The sequence below is a fragment of the Falco punctatus genome (assembly GCF_963210335.1).
Source record: "Falco punctatus genome assembly, chromosome: 4".
NCBI classification, from domain to species: Eukaryota; Metazoa; Chordata; class Aves; order Falconiformes; family Falconidae; genus Falco; species Falco punctatus.
Window position 1 is genome coordinate 53365552 of NC_137583.1, and position 21132 is coordinate 53386683.

General features: G+C 43.5%; 1 long non-coding RNA gene across 2 annotated transcripts in view; it reads right to left on the reverse strand.

Annotated features, from left to right (window-relative positions):
- The window catches only part of LOC308063361, a 43012-nt gene extending 24960 nt beyond the window's left edge, over positions 1-18052 (reverse strand). The window contains exons 1-2 of one of the 2 annotated variants that reach the window (XR_013927936.1): positions 5326-18052; positions 1-3355 (exon numbers count right to left, since the gene is read on the reverse strand). The exon at positions 1-3355 is cut by the window's left edge and continues 24960 nt beyond it. This is a non-coding gene — a long non-coding RNA (uncharacterized lncRNA). Of the gene's footprint in view, positions 3356-4811 lie in introns of both variants that reach the window. The other variant, XR_013927937.1, reaches the window with a different exon arrangement.
- Positions 18053-21132: the final 3080 nt, after the last annotated feature.

Sequence of the window (21132 nt, forward strand, 5' to 3'; positions counted from 1 at the left end):
TGCTGTACAATCACTGTCTTCCCATGTGTGAGTATCTCCAATTAGGATTAGGCTATACGGCAAGATTAGGGTGGCTGCACAGACCACAGTGCCACAGAGAAGGACTGTGAGATGGCCGGTGGACCAACCCCTCACAGCTCAAGCAGGGTCTGGGTTGTGGGGATGCGGAACAGCAGAAAGTCCACATGGCACCAGTTCGAGTAACTTGGCTTAGAAATCATCTGAGGTCCCTTAGAGCTGATAGTCCCAAACTAGTCAGGAGGGCAGGTTCTTGGTCACTGGAAAAAAAAAAAAAAAAAAAAAAAACATCTCAGGGAATGGTACATCAGAGCAGAATTTTATTCACCTAATAATATAAATGTCCATAATTCATATAGAGGGGCTGTTACCAACTGCTCCATCATTGCACTGAGCCATTCCCACCAGCCTCACTGAGCATGGAGGGCACCAAGAACCTCACAAAAAGTCAGGTCTTCTCTGAGCCACCCACCCATTTCACTTGTGCCTTCAAAAAGCAATCAGCACTGTTATACTGTTGAACAGATTTGTCCACCCTTGGGTCAAATATTTGCTCTCCATCACAACCCCTCTGCCACTAACAACTGTGCTTTAGAAGGGATTTTTCCAGCATCCTGGTTTCTGTAGGAATTGCTTGTAGAGTCTCACAGCGTGCTCCAGTAAGTGCAAGAGTGATGGACCTGCACCAGGGCACCTCATCTGAGTACCCTTGGGGTTTGATGGCAGCAGGGACTGAGCGCAGGCAGGGGAGCGAATGAAGCTTGCAGTATGATTCTGGAGTTGAGAAAGGGTAGCTCAGCTGAAGCAGTCTACTCCACAGATATAAAGTGAGAAACAATCCTGCTGTTAGTCTGATTTAAAGAAATGCAGAATTGTTATTATTATATTTTTACTATTATTTTGTAATGATGCCCTGTGGTGACAGGCACTAAGAACCAGCCCTTTGTTTCTCCATTAGGGACCGTCTTCCTTTTTCCCAAACACGCATGTTAATTCTGTAAAAAGTCAGATGTGGTTTCTGCTTTACATGCACAAAAAAGATCCAAGTTAACAGAGCTGAATTTTCTGCTCAAGGCATGCTCTGGCTTTGGAAATTTTCCATATGTCCACATGTGCAAAAAGGTTGAAAGCAACTGCGTTGCTGTTGTGAAATATGAGTGTCACAAAGAAGTCAAAAGGAAAGCGAGTGTTCTGTTCCCAGATCAGGGCTCAAGCAGCTTTCAGAAAATTAGCCAAGGGCAAAACCCCAGACTGTGTCAATAATATAGAACACTGAATAGCCAGTTTCTAAGAGGGACCTATTCATTTTTGGACACTGAATGGGCCAGGAGTTCTTCTAGCCCTACCTTACAGGCAAGTACATGGTTTTGCAATACCAGTTAGAGTTTAGACATATGCTGTGATTTAGGAAATAGGGAATGTTGTAGTAGGTCCAACAAAGAACAAAGTCCTCACTCAGCAAGGGACTACCAAAAGCGACGGAGCTAGAAACCACGCTGCATCAAAGAGCTTAGAGACAAAGCAGGTATTATCAGAGTCGTTACAGATCAAGGCATCAAGAGATTAAAGGCTTGATTCTTATATATATCTATAAATGTATACACTATTCTGGCATTGTAAAGGGACCCTTAATTGACACTTAATTACAGATAGTTATAAAGTGTGTACTAAATCTGCTATGCAGAATGGCCAGTGTCAAGAGATAAGACAAAGAGAGCGTTTTTCATATTTTTCACCAATTCAGAAATAAGGTAAAGAGGTAACAGAACATGGCCAAGTTACAGAGGAAACTTGTGGCAAAGCTGTTAATGAAGGCCAAACAACCGAGTTCTGATCAAGGACCTGTACTTTTCAGGGGTTATTTTTATTAATTTTTTTTTTCCTGTAGAAGTCATTTAAACAAATACATATTTTAGCAAAGACTAGAGCTGTTTCAGCTGGAAGTGGACTTTTTAAATGGCCTTACTAGAGAAAAATAATGTCCCAACTCTCAGCATAAGCGGGGAAAAGAAGCCAAATATTTTCAGGAAATAGTTACAACAAATTTGTCACCAATAAAGCAGTCAGTAGTTTAAATTAGACACACCTCATTTATAGATCTATGTTGATTTCACCTGTAAGGGCAAGAGACAAAAGAGAAATAAAAATCACATGGAGATCACACACTCTTTTCAGCAACCCTCACCATACCTCACTTTGCCAAGCAAAACCCACTTCAGTCCTATGTCAGACCAAAAGCAAATCTATACTGCATGAATCAAGATGTTTTCATTTAACAAAAGAGCAGGGGGTAGGGACACACTCACAAAAAAGAGGGAGAACAGTGAAGAAGTACAGTTAATTAATGTAAGAATTTGACCAGATCAATTCACATGCTCGTTTTAAGTCACTAAGCTTTGGGCCTCTGCACCTGGACCATTCAGGTTGCCTTCCACGCTAACAAAACAGCAAACCTGGTTCAACACAAACAGTGTTCCATAGCACAGATAAATGACGTCAATTTAGGATTTATTTATACAAGGCAAGCTTAGATTAGAAGTAGCAGATGAGAAAAGGGATGAGAAATGATGAGGGGGAAGCAAGAAAACAATTGAGATCAAAGTCTTTGTTTAGGCAAAGAATCTGAAAATGTGCTGCATGTTTAGCATATGCTTACGTCCTGGAAAAAAACACATACAAGTCAAGTGTGATCCTTAATTACAGAAGAAAGCTTCATGTTTATTCCAAAAGAACTGACATAATTGTTGTTCTTATTAAGAAAACAGGTTTTGGGGGTATTTTTTTAGCAGCTTCCATGTGGTTGAAAGGTGTCTAAACATTCAGGAAAAACAATATACACTTAGATGGTGTTAACATATCATGTAATAGAAAAAAGAAATAGGAAAATGTCTTAAGGGACAGCCATACCTGACCAGCTCCAATATCTGCTCTCCCTGACATTGTGTCTCCTACAGCTGCCAGGGTTGTAAAGCCTGAGCCCAGGGCAAGCACTGAGTGATGTAGCTCAAAGATGATCTCCCACTTCACAGATATTGGTACCTCAAAGGTTTCAAGAGCTCTGAGACTGCCAGGATGCCCAAACTAATGACAACTCCCACTGAGAAAGCATGTGAGCCAGAAGCTTCAGCTCCTTCCCTGGAGAACCCAGCTTGAATCTAGTAAAAAGTCACAGGATGTTGGTGCTCTCTCCTGCTCTCACAGTCATGTTCTTATTGTAGCTTTTCATCTTTGCTGGTGGCTCTTGCATGTATTGTGCAGTGGGAAGTGTCTTCTGGCGAGGTGGTGTAAAGGCAGCCTTTGTGGTCAGGCTGGGCTGAGGCAGCTGTCTTTCAAGCATCTAAGATTAGAAGACACAAATCCAAGAGAGGGTCGTTAAACAGTCGGTTTCAGACTCAGCCAGTGCTTCGCAAACACAGCGTAAAATTTGTTCTCTATCCAGATGAGTTATTAACCCCTTATAAATTTAACCATGAGTATCAAATGGATTTTCTGCTGCCCCCCATCGCACACATCCAGTGAGCTCAGGTTCATGCCAAGAACACAACCAGCTCTCACAGGCTGAACAGGGCAAACTTCGTGGTCTGGATTTCCCCCTTCCTTGGTGAATGGAAAGGGATGTTACCACCTGATGGAGTAGGAGCTGTGCATGAGCCAAGGCTGCAAAAAGCTGGAACCAAGTACCTTTCACGCCAAAGGGTTTCTACGTCCCTTATGAAGCCATTTAAGGAGGCTATGCAGACAGCACGCAAATACCACTAAAGGGAAACTGAATTTAAAATGAGCTTAATCCAGAGCACTGACATTACTGTAACTTATTGGAAAGTGCATGTTACAGATTCCAAACAAATTTCTTTTCAAGTACCACATGAGCAAAAACATTCAACAAAGCAAAATGCAGGAACATAGAAATTAGCATAAAATGGCCAAAGCAGCAAGCTATGTAGTCTCTTCCTCTCAAATAGTAGCTAGCTTAGAATAATACAGGGCAAAATAGAGGTATACATGTACCCATATGCATGCACCTGCCCAGCTATAACCATACTTTCACACATATATGAAGACACACAACCCAGCTGAGAAGGTGTAAAGACTTGGAATGTATTAAAGCTCCAAGAGGATGAAGATTTAGCAGGTATATGAACCAATATCCAAGCAGAATGGAATTAGGTGGTGCTCATCTCTTAACTGCCTGTGGCTGTTAGTGATACCTCTGTGCAACTCTGTATGGGAAGGTGAGCATGGGCTCACTGGCCTCATTCTAAGCCCATCAATGTCAGTCATTTCCTTCCCAGAAAAACTCATAACTAGGCAGGCAAGATCACTCTAACATGTAATAATTCTGATTGAAAGCTCAAATGGAGTTAAATCCTACCAGGTACTGGTCTGATCTGCATTTCATGATGGAGAATCAGAGTCAATCCTGAAGCTAATGTTCCAGATTTATAAAATTATTCATTGACTCACTGGGAAAAGAAGTGGCATTCGATGGTTAAATGTTGCAAACAAAAACAAAATAAAATGAAGGTTATTAAGTGGTTAATTCCCAACCTTTTGCCAATAATCACCTGAAAATACACTTCTTTTTTTTTCTTTTCTTTTCTTTTTTTTTTTTTTTTTTACTGCCTAGCCCACATAGTTGTCTAGACAACCAACACCTGCTCTTAATTAATGACTAATATCCCAAACCGGAAACAGTGCTCCCTTGTAACACAGACATGACCTCTGATCATCTCCTTCTACCAGCAAATGTTCAAAACAGCTGAAGACGGCCAAGCCCAGTTAACGTCACCCACCTGCTGCTGCAGCTACTGAAGCCCGAGCTGCTCCGCTGTGCTGAGTTCCTTCGGGGTTTGGTTTTGTTTTTTCTGCTGTGCTGTGTGCAGTGACCTGAATTGGCACAAATCCAGCACTCGCACACTCGCAAAGTTGGAAAGAAATAGGAAAAAATAGCCAGAGTGTTTGCTGTATGGTTTTTTTCCAGAGAAAGGCATGCCTCTTGCTTTCCACTAGCGCAGCTGACAGTAGCTTGTCTCCCAAGACCCTCCGAAAGGTGGGGCCCCTTCATTTACAGTGCTACAACTAGAGACATCAGGGTCTCCCTCCAGGGACCATCTCCAGAGAGCAAGTGCAATATTTATTTTAAAGTTGACCAGACTCCACCACCAGCCCAACAATCCAGGAGAATCCTGATAGCCAAGATCTGGATGAATCTGGCTGTTAGACTGGGAGGCAAAGCTCCTCCAGCAGGAAAAGTGAGCAACAGCTCTGGTCACCTCCAGTGAAACTTGATTTTTTAGTTCTACTCACAGGGATATGTCAAAAGAAATCCAGCTTTGCCTAGCCATTGCAGAGAGGAGCACAGTCCGCTGGGGTCCTGCCACCAGTGTGCTGGTGCTGGTGCTGATGCTGATGGACAGCTCATGTTTCTTTCCTAAAGAAAAAGACAGAATCTTATTTTATGTAAGTCAAATGCACAGAGGGTAGCTAGCAGTGACCTTGCTTCTCGAAAAAATGGGCCACACATAAGACCCTAGTGTGAGGAAGCCCAAGCTGACATTTTTTATCTGATAAACTGTCCATTTACTCTCAGCCTAAAGCCTGTATCTCCAAGCCTGTTCAATTAGCACTGAATATCAAAAAGTCACAACTTTAACTGAGGGAGCTATCACTTACACAAAGCTTTACCTTTGCTTACTAGTATCTCAGACCTCCACTAGCAGTCAAAGAAAGAGTTGTAGGACTGTCTCTGGATGCTGGGACTTGGTCATTGGTGTTGCTCATTTGTTAACACTGACCATATTAACCCAGATGAACCAGCAAACTCACGAGTAACTCTTGGGTGCTATTCAGGAGGTGGCATGGAAAGGAAACCTTCCAGGAACCTGTTTCCATGCAGCCAAGCAGTTTTGAAGGGTAAGAGTGTTTATCAGTCTACGCAGAAGTTGTTCCCTCACAACTTGTCCCTGTGCTACGGCATCAGCATCAATGTGATCTGAGGGTCATAACAAAAATCTACTAGATCCATCTAAGAGAGACTTTGTTGCTTACTGTGATATCCAACCTGAAGAAAGCAATGACTCCAGCACTGCCAGATGCTAGCTTCTCATACTGCTGTGCCAAGCCTTCCACGCGGCAACTAACTCGTGGTTCAGCTACGACCCCAACTTCTCTCCTCCAAATTATGCATTTGGTTTTTGACGTCAGTCACCTAGGTTGATTCAAACCAGACCATGCTAGGCATCCCCTGGTAATAGGAGGAGGAAACGGGCATATAATTACCTGAATAAGTGAAAGTTGGCTTGTCAGCTCATACAGACCCATGTAACTGTTGATTTCACACCAAGAAGAGATGTGACCTGTAATTCAATCTAGTGCCTGTGAGCAACAGAACTCGGCTCCCTGAGGGAAAAAAATACATTGAATGCAGAGGGTTGGGGTGGAGACTGAAACAAAAAATCAAATGAACTGAAAATTTGCAGTTTGCTCCCATTCCCAGACAGATTTCCTCCCAAGCTCTCCACCCTTTCTGCAAGAAGATGCAGACCTTGGTGTGCAGACTGTGTTTTCACACACACGCACATGATTTTGCACATGTGTGTGCGCACATCCCCTTTCTCATTTCTAGCTGCATGCTGCCAACAAGACTTAAGCTTATACAGCTGGTTAGAAGCCTGGGGAAAGGACATTGGTTTTCCTCCTGCTTTTTGACTTCGGCTGGAAAGGGGAGAAGGGAGTGGGTTGAGAGTAGAATGGTGCAGAGCAGCAGAAGTGAGATGAATGGGAAGGCAAAAAGAGGAAAGCAGAGGAATTTGTGGGATTTGTTCAAGTTCATCCACCTATTAATAAAGGGCAAATGAGGAGTGACAGGGAGATAACACTGAGCAGGCCTCCACCATTTCACTAACCATCGCCTATAATTTCAGGGAGTAAGAACTCCAGCTGACAGATTTTTGGAGCCGGTCACGGTGCTGTCATGGGACTGAGGAAAGGAAGGGGGGGTGGGGCTGGGAGGGGGCAGAGCTTGCGGAGAGAAGAGGGAGGCGAGCAAGGCTGAGGTCAATGGCGAGGTGTTGGTGGCAGCTCATGTTCTGTGGTCTCTGGTCTCAGGCACAGCAAAAGCTGCTGCTCACGTTGGATGCGCTCAGGGAAGGAGCACTTCATAAACCCTGCGCTCAACTGCGGCAGGGCTGGGAAAAGCCGACCAGCTCCTCTCCTCCAGGGTGGCTGCTTACACTGCATTACCTGACATTTTCCCCAACCCAGCTTTACATGACTCAAGTGCCGGAGGTTGCATTAAGTAGGTGTGAACATCATGAGCCTGGATGCCAGCCAAAGCTCAGGAAGGTCAAGGGAGGATTTTTTTCCACCAACTTCAACTGGACTTTCAATCAATTCCATGTTCAGCCTGAGATTTTCCTTGCATGTACCCAAGAAAATGAGGTGATGTGCCATGTAATGAGTGGGACCACACTGGGGTGACTCACTTGGGGTTCCTCGCTCATGGCAAGTTTGCTGAGGACATCTGGGAACATTCCTGTTTGGGGTGCATGGAAAGGGGGTGTCCTAGAAGGCTTTTTGCTGTTGCCTCAGAAGAAGTGGCCAAGACAATCTCACAGGCAGGAAGATGTTTGAAACATGGAGACAATATGCAAAATTAGGGCTGGAAAGGTAATATGGTGATTAGCAAATCCTGGGATGAGTTCCTTGCTTTAGGGACATTTTCAACCACCAAGGACAGACTGCTCAGACAGCCAGGCACTCAGATCTCAGCTGCTGCCCCTTCACTCACAAATACAGGACCAGAGCAAGCTTCCAGTCTGACAAGAGGCACTGGGAGGGTAGAGGCACTGAAATCAGTGAGGCAATTCACTGTTGTGATTGAAGAGTTGCTCCATTAGCTTGGTGGGTCCTCATCTGGTTTAACTGCCTTTGCAGATCTCTCCCAACGTGCTGAAATGCATCTTCAGCTTTGCCATCAGCTCTCAAATAAATTACTATGGAGAGGTGTTTAAAGACCCCATAGTTAGCCATGTGTTTTGAGAAAAGCACTAAAGAATGATGAAGAGTTGGTGAAATTTTATGTTACAAATATTTTTACAGCTTTAGCCCTATTTTTAGTTAACAAATCATCTATGGACCAATTATAATTTCCTTCACACATATTAAGTACACACAAGAATTTGCCAAACACACTGGTGTTAACCCCAAACATTCAAAAAACATGAGTCAGCCCTCTCTCTACCTTCCCCCCTCCCATCCCATATTACCGATGCAAACTTCATCAGACTTTTACAAAAATAAATGTAGGCTCTTTTTATTTTCCTTCTCATACTGGATTTTTTTTCCATTTTGCCTTTTTAAGGTTTCTTCTGCACTTCTGAGGATTATTACTTTATTTTCTTTTTTTTAAAAAAAGCCTGAGATTTCCTCATAATTACTTGTCTTTCAGAGTGAGGGGTGCATAAAAAACTGTCCCAGTAAAGACAAGGGGAAGAGCACACACAGTCCTTGGATTTCCCCATTCTGATTGTGCCCATGTGGTCTTACCTGTTTTTTCTTCCGTATGTGGAATATGCAAGTAAGCAAATGCTGTGGTTACTGTTTCATCCTCCCAGCTGGGATGGCAGTTGTATTGAGGACATGGCCAGACCCTCATAAATGTATGTTGGAGCAAATTGAAAGCTTTCAGCCGTTTTAAAGGCAATCATTTGTCCTTCCTCAAAGCTGCTCATGGTGATTAAGGACCATTATTCACTTGCCTAAACATAGGTTCCAATGCTATCTGAGATGCTCTAGGGTATTCCAGCTGATCTCCAGCATTTGAATGACCATGAGTCTTCTGCAAGACCTGTCTGGTACCCATCAGCCCCATGTGGATGTTTTAGACTCCCAAGAGCCTCGAATAGCACTAGACATCTATTTTTAGGGAGCTGTGTGCCCTTTCCCCAGTGCTTTGAGATCTATGTAAATGGGCTCTGAAAATGACTTAAAGTAATTAGAACTTTGCATTGCCATGGACTTGTGGTCAAGTTACAGTTCATCCAACAGCATGAGAACATCCTTCTTCAATAAGCAAGTCTTAAAGATGCAGGAGTAGGCTGTCCCCATGTGCAGAAAGACGAATTAGAGAGTAAGAGGACCATTCTGGCTGAACAGAGAGCTTTGCTTGGAACTGAGGGGGGGGAAAAAAGAGAATTTATGACCTTTGGAGGAAGGGGCAGGCAGCTCAGGAGGACTGCAAGGATGTCATGAGGTTATGCAGGGAGAAAATTAGAAGGGCCAAAGGCCAACTAGAACTTTATCTATCTACTGCCATAAAACACAGTAAAAAATGTTTCTATAAATACATTAGCAACAAAAGGAGGGCTAAAGCTTTACTGGATGCAAGGAGAAACATAGTGACTAAGGATGAGAAAAAGTCTGAGGTACTTCATGTCTTCTTTGCCTCACTTTTTAATAGTAAGACCAGTTGTTCTCTAGGTACCCAGCCCCCTGAGCTGGGGGGAGTCAGGGACAGGGAGCAGAATGAAGCCCCCATAATGCAAGGAGAAATGGTCAGCGACCTGTTGTACCACTTAGATACACACAAGTCTATGGGGCTGGACGGGATCACCCCAGGGCTCTGAGGGAGCTGGCAGCAGTGCTCACTCAGCCACTTTCAATCATTTCTCAGCAGTCCTGGCTCCCTAGGGAAACAGCCTCAAGTTGCACCAGGGGAGGTGTAGATTGGGTATTAGGAAAAATTCCTTCACCAAAAGGGCTGTAAAACACTGGAAAAGGCTGCCCAGGGAGGTGGTGGAGTCACCAGCCCTGAAGGGACTTAAATGCTATATAGATGCAGTGCTTAGGGACATGGTTTAGTGGTGGGCTTGGCAGTGTTAGGTCAATGGATGATCTTTAAGGTCTTTTTCAACCTAAATGGTTCTACGTTTCTACTAAACCATTCACCATCCTCCACCCACAGTCCCCAGACAAACGTGTTTGCTGGAGTGGAGCTTTGGCCAAATAACCATTTCTCTCCAAATCCGTGAAACTTCTGTGACACGGTTGTCTCCCCCACTCCCACCTGTCAAGACAAGGGAGATGTCTCTCTCTTATTTATGACAACACTGCAAAGCCCCTTTGGACAGGTTTGGGAGCTTTCCTCTGCCGCTGCCAGTGTAGCTTGTGTTAGACCCCTACTTAAACCATAAGTTTCTGAGCAGAGGGAGCACATTGTATAGCCATATTCTCCTGGTGGCAGAACCCAAGATGTGCTGGTTTTCTTCTGCAAACCAAACCCTGACCAATACAGCCTTTTTTTTTTTTTTTTTCCTTTTCTTCACCCCCATGTTAATTAGAGTATCTCAGGGGCTGTTCAGATTGGTGGCTGTTCAGTCAGTTTGCCACAGATTTCCCATTAACCATTGTGAAAACAACACCCATCAGCGGGGTCCATCACATGGTGAGCTGGACCATTCCTTTTCAATGACAAGAATATATCCTGAATTTTTTTCTCAGACTTCTTTGGAGTAGATTATATGTTTAGCTCACTGCCAAACTTGTCTGACAAGGCTGCAGAAGTATCCATTAATCTGAACTAATTTAGTAGATTTTTGTGTATTAAATAGCGTAAAACATCATTGAAAATAATGCAAGAAAGCAATCAGAACATGAATAAAAATAATAGATGTGCATGCTTATTTTTCCTTTAGATATGGTAATAGGAAATGTAAGATAAACGTGTTAAATAAAATACAAAAAAATTAAATTAAATTATATAAATAATTGGCCTGCAAATGCATCTTTAAGGAAAATATTGAGTATTTCCCTTGCAGAGATCAGAAAGCCAGCTTGTTCAAAGCAGCAGAGAAATATATATTTTCTTTTATACCAAATAAGCAGAGTTATTTTTGCAGTAGATGTAGATGCTTATCTAATACAAATTATATAAGTTAGTAGCAATACTATCCTGGCATTTTGTATTTGTGATGAGATAGTGAGAGAAAGTCTCCATTCCACCACAGTGCTCCTAAAGCCCTGAACCTGTGCTCACGACAAAATTTCATCTACAGTCTCCCCAAAGCTTTCTTTGTACCTAGTTACTGAGCTAAAGTTACAGAGGATTTTTCATCCCTAAAACACCAATCACACTTTACTTTTCTGTAAAGCGATCTTTAATTCTGAACATCAGCATTGACTTTTCTATTCGTGTTGTACTTATTTCTAAATATCCATAAATGAATTCTCCATGAGTTTCCATTTTGCTGATGGGGTCATGAAGGAAAAAACCTCAAGAAATCCTTGTCCCCTCTGGTTTCACCTATTCCAGAGGACCACAGTTTGTAGATGCCTGTACCAGAGGAAAAGTCACAGGCTTATCAGCCAGCACTCTGGGAAGGGAAGCAAAACCCTGCCAGGATCCCAGCCCTCTTATACTAGTGTGCACCAAAACCCTTTGCCAAGCAGGGGCAGGGAACTGGATGAGCACTTCTGGATAACCAGGACCAGGACCATGTGTACCTGGAGAAAATCCAGGCATATCACAGGAGAAGAGCCTGAGAGGCAAAGGAGAACGGGACGGGTTTCACATCTCCAAATCAAACAGAGCTGTTAGTCTCCGACTGACTTGACAAGGGATGTGTAGAGTCTTGACTCTTATTTTAAGGTCATAACTTAAATATATGTTTATCTACCAGTATAGATACAGATATGCATGAACTGCAGTCTGGCTTTCTACATGGTTGGAGCTTATAAAAGCATTTTGGTGCTCTTTGCGCTGCAGGACTTTCTCATCTAATTGAACAGGGCCACAGAAATGCTCAGCACATATAACATCATCTGTAAAAAGCTTCTTTTTGGACCAGTGTTCATTGCTGTGCACTGTGGCACACACTGAAGTAAATCCCTCCTGGCCTGTGTGGTTTTGTGAGAATCCAGGAAAAAAAAATATTAAAAAAGCAAATTTCACCAGATCAGCTTTCTAAGCAGTGACTTTCCTTACGCTTTCCTAGAAACCCTGCTCTGCTTTTCCCATCTCCTGCCAAGCCGTATAGAATTGGATGAGCATAATTTTTCTTTTTCTCCTTCTACACGAGCTAGTGCCAGTGCAAGTTTATTATTGTAACTTAACCCTCTCTTGCAAAGTGCATTTAAAGCACCTGGCTTTACATTTTGAGTGAAAGCGGAACTGACCCTACTTTGCTGAAAATTTAGCTGCTCTTTATTTGACTTGCAGGGTTTTAAGTCAGCTGCAATGGTTTGGGGTTAAGAGAGTCTCTGGTAAGAAAAAACTGTGAGAGGAGAGAGGAGCTGGAAGTAAAATAGACTTAAAAATCCCTGAGATGCTCAGAGACAGTACTGGCTAGCAGTCTTCAAATTCTACCTGTCCTGATGCAAAGGAGTACCCATGTGGGGGGCTAGTTTGTGTGGTTGGTTTGCTTTCTTTTCTTTTAAACAGGATTATAGAGGCCTTTCATGAAATTGAACCAGGAGGCCAAGGAGTGAACGGGTGTCTGGAGGCTGCCTTCACTATAAAGGGAGAATTGAGTGACTAACACAGACTTAAATAATTTGCAGACATCTGATATTAAAATGAAAGAAATCCCACCCCCACATCTACTGACTGGGAACTGTGCCCTGCAGACACTTTTAATGGCTAACGTGGCTCCATGCACCCTAACCTTCCAACCTTCCGGGAATGCTTTTTGCTGGGATATTTATTGATTTTTCTGGATCTAAACAAAGGCACTGGAAAAAAAATATATTAATAATACTAAAAAAAATAATTTAAAAAAAGCTAGATGAGATGGAAAACGGCTGATAAGCAAGCCTCAGAGAAATGCTTAGAGGAGCTGTCTGCAAAGTCATCCTGAAGATGTGGCAGTTTTGTAGATCTGGTACAATGAGGTCAGGACATCAGGCAGAGGGAAGGAAGTTAGAAGAATCACTGAGCATGAGTCATTAAGGGCACCCATCACACACACAGCGTGATAAACGGTTCTGCAGTCTCACCTGCCCCAAGTGAGAAGCTTGTCATCAAGAGCGGTGAACAGAAATCGTAGGTTTTAAAGATTTTTATTGGAAAATTCGGTTGTATCAGAACCTAGAGTGTCCAAGGACTAATGAACTAATACAATAATTTGAAGGTTTATGTAGTTGTTATTACTGAATGTGTTATTTCTTCAGTGTTGAAAAGGGAATTCCAATCAAAACAGGTCTTTCAAACCAGAGGCAATGTTCTGAAACCAAGTATTGAGTTCACTGCATCATCTCTCTTCCATTTCATATCTAACCATCAGTACGGTCTGCTGACAAGGATTCATTAAAATAGGTTCCTGTGAAATCAGTTAATTTGACCTCTAAATATGCATAGCGAGCTTCAGCTACTCCAGAAAAAGTAGAAAAACAACTTAGACAAGGTATCAAATGGTAGATCACTCATAGTGACCGAAATGAATGCTACTCTTTCTTTTATACCAACCCAGCTCCCACTTGCAGAGCGGGGATATTAGGACTGCCACACTTCAGCTGGTGTACCGAAAGCTCACCAGCCATAAAAACCAATACAGTGGCAGTGGAGACCTTGAAAATTCTTTCTATAGCAGCCAGGCTTAAGCAGTGCTGTCTTCAGTGCTGCGTCTGCTCTTTACTTGAGCTCTAGATCCTTCATTCTGCTCGCAGAGGTCCATCTTTTTATTTTGTTCTCTGTAAATGCAGAATGACACCCAAATTGGATGAATCCCTGAAATCTGACAAACAAGGGCTGTTCTTCACCACTCTGGGTCATTCTGAAATCGGTCGCTTTTTCAGTGGTTGAAAGGGTCTGCTGGTCAGAACAGGAATGCTGCCAGATGGGCATCGTCATTTGTCACAGGGTTGGGGATGAAAAGCAAAATGCCATCCTGCTTGATTCATGAAAGCCTGTCCTTGTCAGCTGCTGCAGAAGCTTCATTGCCTTTTCCCAAACACTGAGCTTAAGGTGACAGCTCATCTCACCCAACCTCTCACTAGCAGTGGGTTGTCCTCAGCCCTGACCCTGCTCTGAGCAAGAGGTTGGACAAGGTGACCTCCAGTCTCCTCTGACCTGAATTTGCCCATGATACGGTATGGCTTTCAAGGTAAAGGTTGGTTTGGCAGTGAGGAGGAAAGGGAGACCATCACCACAGGAGTCTGAGCTCACACATGCAGTGACTTGGCAGGGAGCCTGACAAACCAAGCAAGCTCCATCAGCAACCCACTAAAGTTCAGCTTGAGGAGACTGAATGCAGAGGGGACAAACTACATCCTGGTTCCTGTGGGGAACAACTGTGCATGAATGAGTCACTCTAACTGTTGCATTTGAGTCTTGCTACTGCAGCTATCTGATCCCATTGCTAACTTCGTAACCTTTGTCCTGCCTCGAAACTTTCCGCCAGTGTCTGCACCGCCATTCTTGACCTTTAGCTGCTGTGCCAAATTTTTCTCCTACTCTATCACTTCATATCTGAGATGCAAACCTCAACCACAGCATGGTCTCCTGCTTGGAATTTATCAAGAAAACATATGGCAGACCTGCCTTTTATATATGGCCAATAGCAATAACCTCAAAAGTTTACCACATGCTAAGACGAGACGGCATTCATTTTCTGAAGCCATCTTTCCTGTCCTTATCTAGAGAGATACTTCACTGTTGGCTTGTTGCTTTCTTGGTCAGTACTCGAGTGGTCAGGTCACCTAGTGTCACCAGGCTCACAGGGCAAGCGGTCAAGGCTGTGAAACCTTATTTACACATTGTTAATCAGAGATGCATGTCTTTACAACAGCAAAGGTGCTGTGAACAGTGCTGCCAAGTTTTATTTATGCACAGGCCCTTAAAAACACTGGTCATTAGGGAAGGCTGGAACTGTCCTCTTTTTATATCTGTTCACTCATCAAGATTTAGGAAAAAAAATGAAGAGGGGCAAAGGAGTGAAAAGCATTGTTGACACTTTTGTTAGGAATAGCACAGCAGAGGAAAAGGCCAAATTCAATTTTTTTAATATATTTTCCTTTTTGAAAGATTAAAAATGCAAGGCAGCTTCTATCCAAAAGCAAAGTAAGCTGTCTGTAGCAGCAGGTTGAAGGGGACTCGCAGCAAGATGGTTCCGTGGTCTAGTTTACTAAAATAAACAGCAAAATCTGGAAAATCAGGGCAGCTGCCTCTGAAATAGGGGCTGGGCCTTTGTATGCTGATCCTTGAGAAGGAAAGGCAGATTTCCAACCCCAGGCATAACTGAGCTTGCTCAGAGTAGAGATAGAATAGCTTGACGGATGGATAGATATACAGACAGACACTTCGTTCATAGAAGGGATCACAGCACTACAACCCTCTGCCAGAAATCTATGAGGCCAACATGTTCCGAGTACTGCTGAGTAAAGCCCTATGAAATAAGAAGTAGAAATGATCACAAATATGCCGTGTTTTAAATTCTAGAGGAGCTGGCACTGCCTGGTAGTCTGCTGGTTGGAAAGGGAGCAGCCAAACCTACAGAAGTGCAGCAAGGCGCCCTTGTGTTCTCCGCAAGGGGGGATTCTCCGGGCAGTGCCCGGCATCCAAGCCAGCGCTGCAGAAAGCCATTTGAGAAGATGACCTTCCTTTTACAAAGCAACTTGCAAAAAGCTGTGCATGTCACTTCAAAGAACAGAAACTGCTGCTGTGTAACTCGGGCACCCCACCAAAGCAGCTCACCCGCAGGGACTGCTGAACTCTGTAAAACCAACCTCTCACTAGCGAGTACTCACTCTCTGTATTGAGAGTCAAAGTTGGGGTATCAATTCAAGAAAATCATAACCCATGGAGACAGAAAGTGATGAAACGTAGCCAAGATAGACACAGGAACCATAAACTCAGGAGAGCAATTTCCTGCTCCTTTAATTGTCCACCCTTCCTCAGAATCTGGATTTAGGGCTGACTCCCAAAAGGAGCACCAAAACCTTTGATTAGATGTCTGTTCATACACACCATGCCTAACTGAACATAAGGTCTTTCTCCAACCATTTTAACCCTGGAAGAAGCACCTACCACACCATTTTCTAGGTAGGGAGTGAGAGGCCCCACCAATGTTTCTTGCTTCCACTTGACAAGGTCTACGGTTAGTATCTTCAATGGGATGGCCAAATTCGGAGAAATACTTTTTCTGCGTCAGCCACCACAGAGGGATGACATGGTAGCAGCGGTCAGGCTGAACTTAGCTGTCGATTTCCACCAGCACTGAAAGACATGAAGAAACAGCATGTTTTTGATGAATGCCTTGAACATTCAATATTAGTCAGTGCTCGTGTGTTTCCATGAGCACTGAGAGTGAAATTGCAGTCTTCACAGTGGGAGAAAGGTTGCATGTGCTGTTACTCAATTTGGGAATTGGGCATTTTAGTCATGACTAATATTTCTTCTTCTCTCTGCTTCCTGTCTCCTAACCTCAAGAGCATCAACCTTTTTACTCACCACTTGCCTGTGGAAAGAGTTGACAACCCATTTGTACTAGATAACACACACTGGATTGTTTGATACTGCGTCGCTGTGTTTCCAATTAGGTTTCCTTGCTTTTATCTTCTTTGTGTAATCTGTTCAGTCCCTCCCACTAATTAGAACCTTATTTGCCTTTTTCCCCCTTTCAACAGTGTTTACCCTTCGCATTGTTCCTTGCATCTCTGCTTAGCAAGATTGACTCCTGTTATCTTTGTTTTTTAAATATATGCTTAGATTTTATTGGCACAGATGCTTGTTAAAGCGATCCAACTATTCATTACAGACCTCATGATTTTCCATAGTAAATTTTCTAGACGATCAACTCGGATCAACATTATTTTTTGTCTCACTCTACATTCTTTCAGAGAGTTATGTTTTATGAAAAGCCCAATACTTCAGATTATTACCTTTCATACACTACATTCCCTCAGAATCAGTGGGTATCTGATGATATTCTGATGGCTAGACCTCCAGATGTTTTATTTTATTTATCATACTTGGCTTGTTTTCTAGGACCAAGTCCAAAATAGCCTCTAATCTCAGGGGTTGCTCAACAAATTCTGTGAGGAGCTGTGAAAAGTTACCAAGGGGGGGAAAAAGTCTAATAATTCCCCAAATCCTACTGTCGTCCTTATGTACTTAAAATATATATTGATCAATAATGACCTTGTAGGAAGATTAATGAGGAATTTTAACATGCCTTTTGCGAGGGGATGGAAACGCTCAGAATAAATTGATTTCTTGCTAATGAAAGTCAGGGAGAAACTTTCCAGTGGTAGCTTTCCATAATTGTTGGTTAGGAGGGTTTTGTGTTTTTTTCTGTAGTAGATGGCACTTGTCCCTGCTCGAGAGTCAGAACAGGTTCTGGATCTCTAGTTTGAGCCAGGACTGCAGTCTTCATGTCCAGAAAACAAGTAGAACAAAGATGAGAGGAACCAAATATGTAACATGCTGCGATGCCTTCCTGCCTGTGCGGAGCCTCACAGGGCTTGGAACCGAAGAGCACCTTTCTGGAAGGACAAGCCATGGCCACCTGAGCCGAGGGGCATGCCTGGAGGTAAGCAAAGAGGTAGGCGAAGACCAAGGGACCCAGAATTAGACAGAATAAATGAGCCAGTAAGTTTGCAGCTAACAGTTTCAGTTTGGTGAGTAAAGGCATTAACAGATTTGACTTTGATAGGCAAAAGGTGTATTTCCATAATAAAATGGGCTCTGGGAAGCAGCCACTTTCAGTCCACCCTATTTTCCCTCTAGTTCCAGCCTGGTTTTGGTATCAGAGGCAGATGAGCGAACTCAAAGGCTGGCAATTAAGCATCTGTACTTAGGTAGACAGCACTCACATGTGAAAACACCAAGTCTTCTTCCTCCAGACAAATTGCCCTACTAATGACTTACATCATCAAAAGAATTCAGTGGTGTAGCTATCCTGAGTGAACCTGCATCACCTGGCAGTGCTGTTGAGGCATCATTCCATTCCCTGGAGCTAATGCTACCTGCATCATGAGCTGTGAACCTCCTCAGACAGCACCGCCCCTCCTCCTGCCCATGACAGTGCCAGTGCAGGGCTAGGAGGAAAGCCTGTGGTGGTGCTGGATTACCAGCTGTCCAGACCCAGATAGGAGAGAAAGAAAAAGGGGTCTCATAGCTCCCAGTGCCATCTCTCACCAATGTCATCCCTGTGAGATGAAAGCTTCTCTGAAGAGGTACCACACTCCAGGTGATGACAGATGACAGAGAACAGAGAAAAATAAGGTAATTTCACTCAAGCCTTGTGTTAAACTTCAGGTTTCACGAGATTTCTAGGTTAGTGAAGTGAATAAAAGTTTTGCAGCAACACACGTTGAATAGCAGAGCAGCCATTTGCTGTTCTGTTCAACCCATTTTACACATTTTATCAGAAGAAACAGACGTGATTCACTTTTCCAGTTCTTAATACAATCTTTTGCTAGACTCAGTTAAGCCACTATTTTTCTTGTCTTTTTTTCTGCTCTGTTTCCTTCAGTAACTGATACTGCAGTGGAAATCACAAGTTCAGTGTCACAGCCAAATCGCAGGTCACCTACAGGTACATACCTGCATGCTCACCTCGTGATTCCTGTAGGTCTTCAGCTGAAGCCCCAAACCATGAATATTAGCTAAGCTAACTGCGTAACCAAGCACACAAGCCAGGCTTGTCAAGTTGCTCTGAAATTCCTCTCATCAGGTTTTGTATCCTTGATTTCTTGCAGCCGGGCTCTCCAGTATCAGCAGTGTTCTTGGGAAAGGCAGCAACAGGACAAACGAGACAAAACCAAACAGAATTTTTTTGACTTCTCAAGGAAGTTTTGAAATTTATTTTTTTTTTAATCTTAATTCTCTCCACCCACCCCACTCCCCAATTTCATTTATATTTCTTTCTTTTCTTTCAAACCAAGGTCAAAACTGACAAGCTGAAATTCAGAATTAAAAAAAAAAAAAAAAAAAAAAAGTAGGAAATTTGAGGATTTTCCCACCCCACCCCACTTTCAACAGTTTCCAAACCTTTTTACTACGATGGCCTGAGAGGGCTCTTTATTTTTACAGCTGCTGCATACCTAGTTCTCCTCGCTGGAAGACGCACACACAGCTCCAGTGATTCTAATCTTTTCATTCCAGGAAAGGAACCAGCTGTAAATCCACTGAAGCAAGATCAGGATACAGCACCAGGGCTGTTGTTCTGGCCTCCCGCTGGTTAAGACTTCCCTTGAACTGCTCTCACACTCGGTCCTGTCGTGAGTCCAGGAGACTGTTTTCAGAATCCCTTCCCATCTCCCAGTGCAGACCTCGATAAGCCTCTAAAGGCAGTGGTATTATGATTTTCATGATCTGGTGAGACACCCCTGCAAAGCAACAGTTGAGCCAGATTTGGAGAAGGGGGTTCCTTCCATCCTGAAAGCGCACGAGAGAGGTACTATGTTTGCATCCACTCCCGATTTCTAAACAAACGGTAGAGATAAAGTTACTCCATGCACACTTCGTGTCCCTGAGAGATGCTGTAAATGAATTTGTGTAATCATGTTGTAGCAGTTGATAGCACAGCTCTTTCCCTCTTTTACTCCAAGCAGGGCTGCCACTATCCCTGCTGATGTCACATCAGCTTTCCACTACAAGAACAACAAAAATTTTGGCACTGTTTAAAACAAGTCAGATCAATGTTTGCAAAGAGCCACAATGTCCCCGCACCCATGGAAAACTGCTCAGGGAGTCACCTCGTGGTGGTGAAAACATCACCTCCAGGGTGGGTCTTTCCCAAGTTTTCACAGTAACCTGGTGCTGAGTGTATACAAACACTCACAATGACTGCTTAGCAACACCTCCTGCCAACCCAGGCAGTGGCAGCGCGAAGAAAAATGTGCACCGTGCTCTCCAGCTATTCCTGAAATGAAAATATATCATCCAGGAACAGTAAAACCTGTGTTGGGCTGATGAGGATGAGGTGGAGCAGGACCCTCCACACCTCTTTCTACACCACTAACACAAGTTTGACATTGTCTTCTTTGACTCGGCAAGTCTCATTTGGGCTCCAGCAACCCTCACGTCCCCGGTAAAAGCTGGCACATGTGAAAGATATATATATACACACATATATATATATATACACACACACAGACATACACACAGACATATATATATATATGTTGTGGAGGGGATGGGGAGGAGGAGGAAATTCTGCAGCAGAAGCCAGCAGCAATTCCTACAGACCAAAGTTCAAGAGATGTGCAGGATTTTTTTGCAGATCTGTGTTGTCATTTTTTATCCCGTCTAGATCAAGGGTGGCCTGGCAAGGGGGAATGTGGACATTTGGTATGGAAAGAGACTGTTGCTCTCAGGGGCAGGGAATTAACAGATCCTGAGACCAAAGGCCACAATACACTCCCCACAGCAGCCCTGCAGCCTTCTGCAGGGTGTCCTTTGGTATTGTTCAGCATATAGCAGGACAGGTCCCCGCTGAAGGCTGGCCATGGCTTAGCTCAGGCTTTCCACCTTTGGGGCATTCATTATGGTTGATCTGGTGGCAGTTTTGGAGGTGGGGGTGCCTATACCAACCAGGAAAGAACATTCCAGAGAGGCCTGAGCTACCACGGGGGTGAACTAATGCATCCACGCAATACAGCCCTTCGCCATGCAAAGGTATCGACTCCAGTCTAACAGCCTGCTGGCCACTGCATGGGTAGGAGGGGTGCTACTTATCAACCACACTGAAAGGGAATAAAGTGCCTTGTTCCAAACCCTGTTGACATTGTCACATCATTGCTAGCTTGGGGACAACTCTATGCTTTGCTGAACCTTTCATCCTCACAGCATACCTCACCATAAAAAGCTGTTTCTTTGGTTTTCTGAGGCCAGGCAGAAAGCTTGCCCCACTGGAGGACTGGGACAGTGTCCATTTGCCACCAGCTTGACTGACAGCAGGCTGCAGGTCTGTTCTTCCCTAGACTCTCCTGAATATATTAAACTGGCTTAAGATCCAGGGCTCGGTATGCGAAACCCTACTGAGTGGGTGTTAATGTTTCTGAGTCAAAACTCAAAGACAAGGCACTGTGCAGTTTCTTAACAAGCATTTAATAAGCATAGGAAACCTTGTAAATCATGTTTGGAAAAAAATCTCTTAAATATTTGGGACTTGC